Below are 13,471 nucleotides of genomic sequence, written 5' to 3'. Positions count from 1 at the left end.
CTTTTAGTCATTCTAATCAATGTCCGTTTCGCTTGGCAACGATTCATTGGCACACTATCAAGTCTTTGGTTGTGTTTATGGTTGATATATGCTTTGTTATGATTTGATTAATTACTAACACATGGGTTGTTTGCGTATTTAATAATTACCATTTATTATTTATTTATTATATAACTATTTGTTGTGTCAAAATTTGGTGATCATCTCACTCACACATGTGTTGTTGACAAACTCCATTTTCTACGCATATGCATGATGGTTTGTATTGAAGATTGAAGTTGGACACTTAGACAAGACCTTAGGATATAAACACGATAACCATTATTTGAGTTCACATTCATGTATTTAAATTGTTAGTTCTATTTGGATATTGTGTGTATTCATTTTCAATAAAATAATTAATTATATATTGTCACATTTTATGTATGATAGTATCTTCGAGCTGTGAGCAATCGAAAATCTCCCCGGCATTTCCGCCTTAGGTTGGGGTGTGACACCCTGGACGACCTAGAAGCTAGTATTAATTTAATGCCTTAATTTGTTTTCGCAAAACTAGGGATAGAAGAACCAAAGCCCACCCGCATGATCATTCACTTAACTGACCGATTCATTAAATATCCTCGGGGCATTGTTGAAAACATGCTTGTAAAAATTGACAAATTTGTTTTCCCGGTAATTTTGTGATTCTTGATATGGATGAGGACAAAAGTGTGCCCCTAATTTTTGGAAGACCTTTTTATAATCATTTATGATTCACTCATGTTCTTACAGACTAGTAATGGTAAAAAGAAAATCTTGATATTTTATCCAAAACATGTTTCCTTGTATTGGACCTTGAAAAGGTGAGATGCATGCTATGATCAATTTCTCTACCTTTGGTAATTCTAAAACAAAAATGTTTAGTTCGATTGATTAGGTAGGTTGCCATACTTGTTAAATAAATCATTTGTTAAAGATTAGGCGAAGTTGTAACTTCGCCTGTATCATCAACTTCACTTGAAGAAATTGAAACCACAGGAATTATAGATGAAAACTTCCATCACGAAAACACAATTCGTTGTTCTTCGAGCATACGTAGTAGCTCGATAAACAAGTTTTACGAAGAAATCTTAGTTAAAACCAACATGTTTCACATCAAAAATTCATGCGTAAAACTTGGTTTTGGTCATTTTCTCTCAAATAAGCACAAACACATAAGAAAATAACTTCGTCATTGTTTTCATGACATAAAATCACAACCCTTCATGAGAACAACTCGACGATCGGCTAACATTCCATCACTAAGATATATTAACAGTTGGATTTGACTGGAATGAATCTTGGTGTCACGTATATCAAAACATGTTGTTAGAAGTAGGTGATTGCATCGAGGCTGCCGATATTCACATCAACCAACAAACTGTTTTAGCAACATGATTTTCAAATAGCTCACAATGACCAAGAAGATATATAAATACCCTGATCTACCAGGAGAAGTTAGCAAATTCGCCAACTCAGTGTTGGTAGGTACGACTAGTCAACTTCGCCACATAGTATGATAAAGTTACCGAGTTCGCCTGAGCGGTTTAATCTTAAGCACCTTTTTAATTTAAAACATCTTTAGAAATTTGAGATACCCGAGTGAACCGCGAAAAGAAAATAAAATTAAGGAATATTTATTTATAATAGGGATCAAACGTTCTTAGCCTAGTTAAGGAATGCTTTTCAGCACACACTTACTCGGTTAGGTCTAGTCAATTGTCGATATTGTTGTCCACTTAAGCTCATACTTTCAATACGTACTTAGACAAATAAGGTATACAAGCTTTAGGTATGTATGCCAAAGCGGGACCCGCACAAAAAGTCAAGAAACCACTTTACCACGCTTCATTATAGTTTTATTGAACCACGCCACCCCAACTTAAGCATTATCATGGAAGATCAAGGATATTGTTGTCCTCCTAAGCTTAAACATACAAGTCTACCAAAATGTCCATTGGATACGTTAAAGTATATTTAAGTAACTAACTAGTAAGTGGTCCCCACTATATGGCATACCCCCTTTATCAAACAACACCTTAGAGTCTATTATCCTAGGTCATTCTACACGATTTTATCTGTAGGGTTTGCATACATCGCTTTTAAGGTAGATTTCTTCTTAATGGTATGGAAAGCGCGAAAGCGACCAACGTATAACTGATAGTAGGAGTGATAAACTCATTATTAAAGTGTACAATGAAATACCTAGTGATCATTTGTGAACTTTTATCACTACATTGAATAAGTGATTTACATTAGTTGTTTAACATTTGATTTTCTGTGGTAGACTTTTATCACTACATAAGTGATTTACACCAGTGGTAGACTTTCTGTCCTAGTTAAAGCCTCTAAAGTTCGAATCAGTGTATACCATGAACTCCACTTCACCACCCTTAGGATACCAAAATCCAAGCTTTGATTTTCCCTTAAGATACCGCAAGATTCTCTTTACTACCTTCATATGCGACTCTTTTGGATTACCCTGAAAATGAGCAAACAAACAAACCGCAAATATTATATCTGGTCTAGAAGTAGTAAGATACATCAAAGAACCTATTATTGTGTGGTAGTGAGTAGGATAAACATCTTTATCACTTTCTGTATTTGGCCCGAGCTTGTTATTCACGCAGATGAGAGTATCGAACGATGAGCTATTTTCCATGTTAAATCTCTTCAACACATCATGCACATACTTTGTTTGATGAATAAACATACCGCCACCCTTCTTCTGATCAACCTACAAACCAAGAAAGAAGTTCAGCTCCCCCCATTGTGCTCATTTCAAACTTCCTATTCATTACAAGCTCAAACCCCTTTCACATTTGTTCTTTCGAAGATCCAAAGATAATGTTGTCCACATACACCTAAACTAACAGAACGCCTTTACCCTTCCATTTGACAAACAAATGTTGTTTATTTTTCCTTTTTCAAAACCATTCTCTAATAGATAATCGGATATGGTCTCGTACCATGCCCTAGGTAACTGGTGTAAGCCATAAAGCGCTTTCTCAACTGATAAACATAATTCTGATTATCTAGATAAGTAACCCCAAGCGGATGTTCAACATACACTAGCTCTTCAACTTTACCATTTTGGAAGACACTCTTCATATCTAGTTGGAAGACCTTAAAGCCTTTAAATGATGCAAAGGCCAAAATAAACAGATTGCTTCCAAACTAGCCACTGGTGTGAATACTTCATTGTAGTCAATACCATCTTGATGATTGAAACCTTGACGACGAATCTTACCTTATTTCTTACCACTATTCCCTTTTCATCTCTCTTATATTTGAATACCCACTTTGTTCCAATAGCATGAACCCTTTTGGTTTCTCTACCAATTTCTAGACTTCCATTTTCTTGAATGGTGCAAGCTCATCTTACATTGCTTCAACCCATGCATTATTCTTCATTGAAATTTGATTTTTTTTTACTATGTTTGTGATATGAAGCACTTATATAGACATTCATATATTATTCCCATCTTTTTGATTTCAGAATACATAAATGTACTCTATGCATTACTTCTTCTAGTTTGAACACATGCATGTGGATCACCTATGATGTTGCTTATAGGATGATCTTTATGAATTCTTGTCGTTGGAACGGTATCTAACACCAGGTCATTACCCAAATTTGTTTCACCCTGTCCCTGATTTGTTCGAGTGTAGAATGGGTTATAGAATTCGTTATCTAACTCTCCATGTGTGGTAGACTGCCAGGATTTCTTTGAACTAAATATGGTTGTGACACTAGTTTTGGCAACAGCAATTGTATCTTCATCCTTCGGCATTTATACTACATGTTTTTCTATATCCATAATATTAAACCCAAAATGTTAAAAGATTTAAAAAGTTTAACATAATCTATAGCCTCTTCGGGTCTCGTGCTTGGTAGATGTGTCGAATAACTTGTAATGTCAATATTACATGCCACCTCTATTTTATTATTTGGTATACTATAAACACGTTTATTAGGTGACCCAACTACATAACCTAGGAAAAATCCTTTATCGGCCACTACACCAAATTTTTAATTTTTCTTTAAAATTGTGCACGGTGACCCAAAAGGTTCAAACCCTTTCAGGTTAGGCTTTCTCTGATGTATTAATTCATAGCAGGTTATATTTAATCTTTTGAAAATAATAACACGATTGAGGATATGACAAGCCGTAGCTAAAGCTTCTGCCCAAAAGATGGCTGGTAGCTTTAAATCTGCTAGCAATGTTCTTGCAATCTCTACTATCGTCTTGTTCTTCCTCTCTGCAACTCCATTTTGTTGAGTTGTGTATGAAGCACTAAATTGGTGTTCTATTCCTTTGGTATGTAGAGAATATCCATCTGGTAATATTTGAACCATTGCCATTATCATTTTGTATTTACTTTATCACAAGTTTCACCATTTCACCCTTCGATTTTAGAAAGTATACCCAAGAGTATCGAGATAATCATCAGTTATCACCAAGCAGTACGATCTCCCTCCAATAATCTTAATGTTCAAAAAAGGAGCAAAGTTAATCAACTTCGCCAAACATTCTATAGGGAGCAAAGTTAATCAACTTCGCCTGGTTAACTTCGCAGAACAAAACTTCACTGGTCCTACAAGATCATCTAACTTGTAATTTCGCCGAAGTTATATCTTCGTTGGATCTGTGAAACCCTATAGATAACTTCGCTGACGGTTGAAAAATTGGTTTTCAATATGTTTATTTCATTTCATTATTTTGCAAGTACACAAAAATAGTTCGAAAATAAGACAAATAACATTACATTGAATCAAGACAACTATTATTTTTTTAAATTAAGCCTAAAGCCAATCTAATTTTCTTGATCCTTGCACGTCATCGTTTCGACCTGTAGCACGCTTAAAATAATAACATTTGACAACATAATGTTGGTGAGGTTTCATAAGTTTGTTATATATGTATATGGTAAACCGTGCGATTCACTAATCATCATGCGAAATATATCCCGATATAAAGTAAATGAAAGCAAATAAATAGTCTTCCTGTTTTCTTAGGCCGAAGCCTAAGTAATTGGGGAAATAAGAACCACCATGCATGACCACCAAAGTTGAAGCAATAAGCGGCGCGGGTGCGTCTGGTTGGACCCTTCCACTATGAGTATGCGTATGCGTATTAGTATGCGTCTCTTCCACCCTAACATATAGTTCACGTATGAATAATATGAAAGAATAATATTTAATAATGACATAAGGCAAATCAGTTTATAAACAAGTGCATAACTAACGAGGTAAAATTTGTAACGTGCTACACCCCAAAATATTTCAGAGCGTTAAAAAGGAGTTATGAAAACTCACTTCATAAAGTTACGTGAGTGAAATATGAATTAAACACGTAAGCAAGCTGAACCAGACGAGTTCGTTTTGACGAGTGACCCTAGAAAATGAATTCTAGCTTCAAGAAAAAGATTATGATATTAAAGATAATAAAGATGGTGATGAGATTTTGTTCAAAGTTTAGAGTTTTAGAGGCTTGGGAGAACAAATATATTTTTTCACTAAAAAATAGTTCTCAATATGTTTTTGCCGTAATTCACAAGTTGGTAAATTTTATTTAAGAATTTGACTTTGATATTTGTTAGTCAAGTTTTATAAGCTTGGCCCTTTCAAGAAGGTCAAACGGGCCTAAAAAGTAAGAAAATGAATTTAAGCAAGTGGTTAGTCTTTGGTCGGACCCGAATCCGGTTTTATGGCGGGTTCACTTCCGACTTGGTAAATATGTTATTCTTTTGATTGTCTTAAGAATTGATGTGTTAAAAAGCTTCACGCATAAAATGTCCATGGATATTTCAATTTATAGGGAAGTTGATCCAAGGATGTTTCAATTTGTTTAAAATGGTCAAACACTTAATTGAGTTAAAGAGTCTTTTAAATTGTGAATAGAACCATAAATTGAAAGTTGTAACAGAAGGGAATTGATCAACGAGTGTTAATGGACTTATAAGAAAGATAATCAAAACTGAAAACGAATCAGATTAGCCATGAATAAGATTGAATGCTCGATTTGAAACAAAACTCGAAACAACGACTTTGGTTGCGTATCACGACGGAACAGAAGTGGCTCCATCGTGCGGCGCGTCCAAAACTACTACGTTTTGTTTTTTTGACGATTTTGGCCCTTGGACTTTGTTTTAGACTCAACAATGGTTCAAAATACGTGAAATTCAATCTTGTAAACAATTCTAACAACAAACATGCATACATACTTAATAAATACTCCATTTTATTATAAACAAAGATCCGATTTCAAAACGAATCAGCCAAACTTATTCAAATATAAATTTTGACGAATGTCACATATACTAGCGTCAATTATATTGCAAATCAAATTGTAAATAAAGTACGATTCATAAATTTTGGAAGATTGTGAATAATAAATTAAAGATTCATAAAGTACGATTAATGAACAATTTAATTTATTTTTTTCAATAAAACGAAACCTACCAATTCATTTCCATTACATGAAACTAGACGTGAAACTAGATGCTCTTGATCGGCACCTTAAAAATAATATTCTTATAGGTACCATCCATTTGAAATCACTATATTATTTTTAACAAAAATGTCAAAAGCTTGTATTATATGAAAGGACTAAATGTAGCGAGTAAATTGCAAAAATATAAAGGCATAAAAAGTTGCTGTTTGGAGATCACCTTTTATACAAGGGGATTAAAAGAGGTTTGTAACAATATCCATATTTATAAAATTGCTAGATAGCTATACTAATTTACAATCTAGATAGTTCCCTTTTCTTTTGACTTTTGTAGCTTAAAACGTTGCAATTATTTAAAGTTTTAAAGATTTAAACATCTAGAAATCACCTTTTAAACACATGGGTTATGAAGAGGTATGTACCTGTGACACCCGGTAATTTCCCAATCCTATAAACTAAGTAATCAACCTAATAATTAGGTGATTGTAAATATTAAGCGCGGGCATTTGTTATATGCGCCGTGCGCGAGCGCGCCATGTTAGAATCAGCGCGGGCATTTGTTATATGCGCCGTGCGCGAGCGCGCCATGTTAGTCAGCGCGGGCATGTTATGTGCGCCCTGCGCGAGCGCACCATATTAAGAACCTGCGTGGGCATGTGTTATATGCGCCATGCGCGAGTGTATTGGTTTTATGTATCCATAACTTAATGTTGTCTATTGGGTTGACCGTCCCGCATGATGCTAAGGCGGGTGCATCCCAAATCGTTTATGCGCGTGCGGAAGGGGAACTAACCTCCCCGCATGGCGGGAACATTGAGAGCTAGTTTGTCTGAAGCTCCAAGATGGAATTGACTTCAACATGACTGATCACTATGTTGAAATACCAAGACCACCTGGAGAATCTACAAATGAAACTCAATGTCCCTGACTGCGAGAAGGTACGTACCTACCCGCAGCAAAGAAATGTCCTTCACGCAGAAAGCTATGCGCACAAAAGTTATACGCGCAGAACACTTGGTTTATTCTCCAGATGTAAGGAGATTATTCCCGCCCAAAAGGGAACAGTAGCGTGTTTCAGAGATTTCTACTTTTTACTGTACACTGACAAAAGTACCTCAAAAAGCACACTGTAACATGAAAAGTCAACTGTCAGCCACCCTACTCCCCCCAACCACAGACCTGCATGTCCTGTCCAAATCAAATCAAAATCTTTTATCCACTACTCCACTTTTAAATAAATAATAATAATTTCCATACTTTATCATCATTACACCTAGATATGAAAAGATTACAATCCCCTAAAGCAAGGGATTGTGTTTCCTTGAGTTTGCCTATAAATATGTAACCTAAATTATCACCCAAAACACACTTCAAACTTCTCTCTTAAGAACTGCAAACTTGCACTAATCATCTCCCAAGCATCCGTTGTTTTCATTTCCGATCCTGTTACTAGGTAAGCCGAGAATATAACCTTGAGATCTACTTTCCAACCTTTATATTCTCCTATTTCTTGATCTTAATATATATACTTCTTGTTATTTAATCGTATTCTAGACCTTCAATTCCGAGGCCAACACCAAGAAAACCCGAATCTCGATTAATCCCTTAACAAGAACCACAGGTGAGTCTCACAGCCCCTATTTTCACTGTTTTCACTGTTTTTAAACTGCTTTCGGGGCGAGGGACACGTACTTAAATTTCGATTTATCATGGTATACTTACAAGTTATGCGAACGATTGTGTTTAAATTATGTTTCATGATGAGCAATGCGAACGGTTATCTATGGTTTTTCGATGTATGTGCGCTAGAATTCGAGTAAGTGATCACTTTACCATTGGAACTCTAAGGGTAGGGACTGCTGGTTTGATCCACCCACTCGTAGGGGTCGCACCTCTTTGCATGGACGAGTGCCTAGTATGGTCATGGGGCAGTACTATGGGTTTGAGCCCGCTCGTAGGGGTCGCGCCTCTTTGCATGGACGAGCGCCTTGTTTTCCGGCACAACGTCCGCGCGTAACCCGCGGGACGGTATTATGGATTAGCTCGTAGGGGGCAACGCCTCTTTGCATAGACGAGCACGGTTTTTCAGAAATGTCCACGCGTAACCCGCGGGACGGCATTACATTATTTAGCTCGTAGTGGCAGCGCCACTTTGCATGGACGAGCACGTTTTCTAGAAACGTTCGCGCGTAACCCGCGGGACGGTATCACTTATTTCGCTCGTAGTGGCAGCGCCACTTACACAGACGAGCACGGTTCCCAGTAATGTACGCGCGTAGCCCGCGGAACGATTTTTATCAGAAATACGTGTCAGATCTATGTTTTCATACGGATTATCAAGTATATGTTTAGTCATGAAATCAGAAATGTGTTTCAATATGATTTTTATCAAGACTATGATGCAATGCGATTTATCAAGTTACTAAAACTTGTGAACTCACTCAGTTTATACTGATTCAAATGTTTTTACGTGTCTTTCAGGAGATAACTAGGTAGCGCATGGAGTCACACTTAGAGCACCTCACGCTGAACATCTAAAACTAGCTTTTTGGAAGATTTTAGTTCTATCCCTTCGATGCGCGTGGTTGTTCCCGCCGCGCAAGGGGATATGGCGTGGAAATCTTCAACAGTTTTTATACTTGGATGTTTTTATGTAATTTTTAAACAATGTAATGTATTTGTATTAAACATTTCATGCGCAATGAAAATTTTACTTTGAATGTTTGCAATGGCCCGTGCTTAATTATCAATCCCCACTCGCGCGCGCCCGTCTGTTTCCGCCGCTCAGGGCCGGGTGTGACAGATTGGTATCAGAGCACTGGTTATAGCGAACTAGGAAAAGAAGTTTTAACCTAGACTATAACCGTTGGGGAATCGCATGAAATATTTTTCAAAGAAAATATTCTCAAAAGAAACTATACACACACTTAGGAACACGGGTCACACAGTGTCTAGTGAATAATGATAAGAACATTATGTGCTCTGAGTACATGCGCTAAGTTTGATATATTTTCACTCTTTTAAAGCGACAATGCCTCCAACTAAAGCCAAGGGAATTACCATGACACCCGAGGAACTCGCGGAAATAATCGCGCAAGCGATCGCAACACACGAGGCCAGCAAAGCCGAATCAAGTCAGGGTCGTCAGAATGAGACCCCAGAACCCGAATCAGGAGCCTTGGACAAAGGGTGCTCCTATAAGACATTCATGGCCTGTAGGCCTTGGCCATTCAAAGGTACCGAAGGGGCCATTGGGCTCTACAACTGGATTGACAAGATGGAGACAGTTCTCTCCATTAGCAGATGTAGTGAGAACCAGAAGGTCCTTTACGCGACCTGCATGTTCCAAGAAGCAGCTTCGTCTTGGTGGAAGCTTCAAGTGAAGACTTTGGGGCGAGAAGTTGCTCTTCACAAGACCTGGGAGGAACTGAAGGAAATGTTGATGAGAAAGTTCTGTTCTCGCGCAGAAATTCAGAGTCTGCAACAGGAATTCTGGAACCACACCATGGTAGGAACGGATATCGACGCCTACAACAACCGGTTCAACGAGCTTTGCCAGTTGGTGCCAGACATGGCAAACACGGAGGAAAAGAAGATCGAGAGGTATATCTTTGGGTTACCTCCTGTTGTTAGGGTTCCGCTCAACGCCGCAGCGCCTCCAACCTTTGATGAGGCGGTAGCGCGGGCCATCACCCTTACAAGGGATACGGTCCGTGCGGGTATGTTGACTACGCGCAGTAACGAGCAGCGAACCTCTGACTCCAAGAGGAAATGGAACTCTCACCACCGAGGGTCCGACTCCAAGCAGCCACCATTCAAGAAGCAAGAAAGTGCAAGGGTTTACGCGATCCAAGCCGCGGAACCATCAAGGAAAGGATACAGCGGCCTCGCCCATGGTGCAACAAATACAAGTATCACCACGAGGGTGAATGCGCAAGAATCGAATGCGCCAAATGTGGCAGACCAGGGCACAAGGCGATGAATTGCCGTATCAGAGAAGCTGGAGCGAGCGACAACTGCTACGCATGCGGGAAGCCAGGGCATTTTAGTCGGGATTGCCCGCAAAAGGGAAACCAAGCTCGCGGGAGAGCTTTTGTGATCGGCGCAGGCGAAGCTAAAGAAGAGCCGAATGTGGTAACCGGTACGTTTCTGCTTAACGGTCATTTTGCATCTGTCTTATTTGATACTGGCGCTGACCTAAGTTTTATATCCGCTGAGTTTAAAGACTCCCTAGGCCTAACAACCAGTAGGCTAGACACACCTTATACTATAGAACTAGCCAATGGTAGGCAGTTATGCGCGAACGAAAGAACTGAACAATGTGTAATAGTCATGGGAGGTCACGTGTTCAATATTAACTTGTTGCCAATAGACTTGGGAAGTTTTGACATTGTGATAGGTATGGATTGGTTAGTCAAGAACCACGCGGAAGTTATTTGCCATGAGAAGCAGGTTCGGATCCCACTGCTGAACGGAGAAACCTTGGTGATTCAAGGGGAAAGAAGGGGAGTTGCGACGAAACTGATTTCGTGCCTAAAGGCGCGCAAGTGCCTAAGGAAAGGGTGCTACGCCTTCCTGGCGCATGTAGTAGAGAAGAAAGATGAGCGAAGAATTGAAGACTTACCAGTAGTGCGCGAATTTCCAGAAGTTTTTCCTGAAGATTTGCCCGGATTACCGCCGCCGCGACAAGTCGAGTTTCGTATTGATTTAGTCCCAGGAGCTGCGCCAGTAGCTCGAGCGCCTTATCGACTAGCTCCATCTGAGATGCAAGAGCTATCCAATCAGTTACAGGAACTATTGGATAAGGGATTCATACGCCCAAGCTTTTCACCTTGGGGAGCTCCAGTACTGTTTGTTAAGAAGAAGGATGGTTCGTTCAGAATGTGTATTGACTACAGGGAGCTGAATAAGCTGACAGTCAAGAACCGGTACCCCTTACCGAGGATTGACGACTTATTTGACCAGTTGCAGGGATCCAGTTATTATTCGAAGATAGATCTACGGTCAGGATACCACCAACTTAGGGTCCATGAGGAAGATGTGCCGAAAACAGCCTTCCGAACTAGATACGGCCATTATGAGTTCTTAGTGATGCCTTTCGGGCTAACTAATGCGCCGGCTGTATTCATGGATCTGATGAACCGCGTGTGCAAACCATACTTGGATAAATTTGTAATTGTATTTATAGATGATATTCTAATTTACTCTCGGACCAAGGCCGAGCATGAGCAACACCTGAGATTGATTTTGGAATTGTTGAGGAAAGAGAAGTTGTATGCGAAGTTTTCCAAGTGTGAGTTTTGGCTTAGAGAAGTTCACTTTCTCGGTCACGTTGTAAACGAGAAAGGAATACACGTCGATCCTTCCAAAGTCAAGGCCATCGAAAACTGGGAAGCGCCAAAAACCCCAACTGAGGTGAGGCAATTCCTAGGACTAGCTGGCTACTATCGACGCTTCATTAAGAACTTCTCCAAGATAGCTCTACCTCTGACCGCGCTAACTCAGAAAGACAAGAAGTTTATTTGGGGCGAAAATCAGGAAGCGGCATTTCAAATGTTGAAACAGAAGTTATGTAGTGCGCCGATCTTGTCTCTGCCCGAGGGGACGGATGACATCGTCGTTTACTGCGACGCTTCACATCAGGGACTCGGATGTGTCCTTATGCAGCGAGACAAAGTCATAGCGTATGCCTCGCGCCAACTCAAGACCAATGAAAAGAACTACACAACGCATGATCTGGAACTTGGAGCGGTTGTCTTCGCGCTAAAGATTTGGCGCCATTACCTCTATGGTACAAAGTGTATAATCTTTACGGATCACAAGAGCCTTCAACATATATTTGATCAAAAGGATTTAAACATGAGGCAACGAAGATGGGTTGAATTGTTGAATGATTATGATTGTGAAATAAAGTATCACCCTGGAAAGGCGAATGTGGTAGCAGACGCGCTAAGTAGGAAGGAGCGAATAAAAACGCTACGAGTCAAGGCTCTAAGGCTGACCATTCGCGCAGAGCTCTCTACCCGCATCCGAGACGCTCAACAAGAAGCCTTGAAACCAGAGTTTGTTAAAAACGAATCCCTTGGGGGTATGATTAAGAGCTTGGAACTTAAAGAGAACGGCAATCTATATTTCGCTGACCGCATATGGGTCCCTCTCAAGGGGGGATTGCGCGAGCAAGTATTAAACGAGGCTCACAAGACGCGGTATTCCGTACATCCTGGCGCAGACAAGATGTACCAAGATGTTAAAGCGCTGTATTGGTGGCCCAATCTGAAGGGCGCCATCGCGATGTATGTCAGTAAGTGCCTGACGTGTTCAAAGGTAAAGGCTGAATACCAGAAGCCGTCGGGGTTACTTCAGCAGCCAGAAATTCCCATGTGGAAGTGGGAACAAATCTCTATGGACTTCATCACCAAACTGCCAAGGACATCTGGGGGTTATGACACAATCTGGGTTATTGTAGATCGGCTAACTAAGTCAGCGCACTTCCTGCCGATCAAGGAAACCGATAAGATGGAAAAGTTAGCCCGATTGTATATTCGAGAAGTAGTTTCAAAACATGGAGTCCCAGTGTCCATCATTTCTGATAGAGATAGTCGGTTCACCTCAAGATTTTGGAGATCGTTACAAGGGGCTTTAGGTACTCGTCTTGACATGAGTACGGCATATCATCCCCAAACGGATGGACAAAGCGAGCGAACAATCCAGACATTGGAAGATATGTTGCGCGCGTGCGCAATCGATTTCGGGGGTAGCTGGGATACTCATCTCCCATTGGTTGAATTTTCTTACAACAACAGTTATCACACAAGCCTCAAGGCTGCGCCGTTTGAAGCTTTGTATGGGCGCAAGTGTAGATCCCCACTGTGCTGGGCTGAAGTGGGTGACAAGCAAATGACTGGTCCAGAATTGATCCAAGAAACAACAGACAAGATTTTTCAGATACGGGATCGCCTTAAGACAGCGCGTGACAGACAGAAGAGCTACGCAGATGT

Source organism: Bidens hawaiensis, unplaced genomic scaffold (genome assembly GCF_021521415.1).
Source record: "Bidens hawaiensis isolate Kalapana, Puna unplaced genomic scaffold, B.hawaiensis_p1.1 tig00014829_1, whole genome shotgun sequence".
Taxonomy (NCBI): domain Eukaryota; kingdom Viridiplantae; phylum Streptophyta; class Magnoliopsida; order Asterales; family Asteraceae; genus Bidens; species Bidens hawaiensis.
This window is presented reverse-complemented; position numbering follows the sequence as displayed.